The sequence below is a fragment of the Penaeus monodon genome, chromosome 33 (genome assembly GCF_015228065.2).
Source record: "Penaeus monodon isolate SGIC_2016 chromosome 33, NSTDA_Pmon_1, whole genome shotgun sequence".
Taxonomy (NCBI): domain Eukaryota; kingdom Metazoa; phylum Arthropoda; class Malacostraca; order Decapoda; family Penaeidae; genus Penaeus; species Penaeus monodon.
This window is the reverse complement of record NC_051418.1, coordinates 10642583-10643746: the sequence shown is the minus strand read 5'-3', so window position 1 is coordinate 10643746 and position 1164 is coordinate 10642583.

Here is a 1164-nt window from a genome sequence, read left to right as displayed (position 1 = left end):
GATATTCTGTATGGTAATATTACATGCAGAAAAGTTTTACTAATTTTAGAACATTAGCACTTTAGAAAGGATATTTAACAGTCTAGTCGAAAACAAAGACAGTACCAAGTCTGAATGAAGATAATGCATTATTTCTGCTTTGTGGCAAATATAGATTAAATATACACAAATGAGAACAAAGCTAAGCCACAATGTGCAGCAATCAACAGCCTGCCATTTTCCAATGACCAGCCATGGCCCGCACTTTCACAGCGGTTTTAAAGTGAAGATTAACAAGATTGAACTTGCCATGACTCAACTTCTCCCGTCTTAGCAGTATATATGAAATCATAGGTCATTCACATTTTCAGTAGTATTCTTGTAGATGTTACATGTCTAAGATCATAGAACTAAATAGTTCATTTGACATTCCCCAGGTTTTGAAAACAATTGTGAGTGCTTCATAGAGCTCACTCCTACTTGAGAGGCCCTAGACACAACTTCGTCTTATCAGAAAAGGCACTTATGCCAGGGAGTGAGGTATTCATCAGGAAATCTGCCCCAATTTAATATGACCTAAAGTATACATATTTTTAGGAAGATGAAAAAGATAATGATTTTGATATTACATTCGAAGTAGATTAAAAATGACGTTCAACAGTACATTAACCTTATGCGTTATCATACGGATCCGACCTTTAAATTTTCCTTAAACAAATCAAGTGTAGGTTTCATGTGGCCGTCAGGTACTGTAATACTGAACTAAATGGAGTTCTAATCCCAAGAAAACACGTTCATATCAGCTTCTAAGCAGTCATTAACAATTTGTATTATAACATGTCCAGTTACATATGTCCGCTGACTAGTGTCCTCTTCATGGTCCAGAGGTTCCCAGTTGGGGGAAGGAGATTGAAATTTTTGGGAAGACGCTTTACAAACTGCACTGAAAAAGGAGTTGACACAAAGTGACGCAGCCTCTTCTAAGATAGCAGTCAGCAACATGATAGAACCTACGAATGTATGGAAATAAGGGGTTATATATGCAGTTCCAGGCAGGGTGATCAGATTTTCAACAAGACATGGTCGTAGTGTGACTTCATTTGACAATATTTTTTCTAAATAACATAACAGGGTCCTTTCGCCACCTGGAATTCCATCATTTTCATTTTCCAGGTACTGAAAACT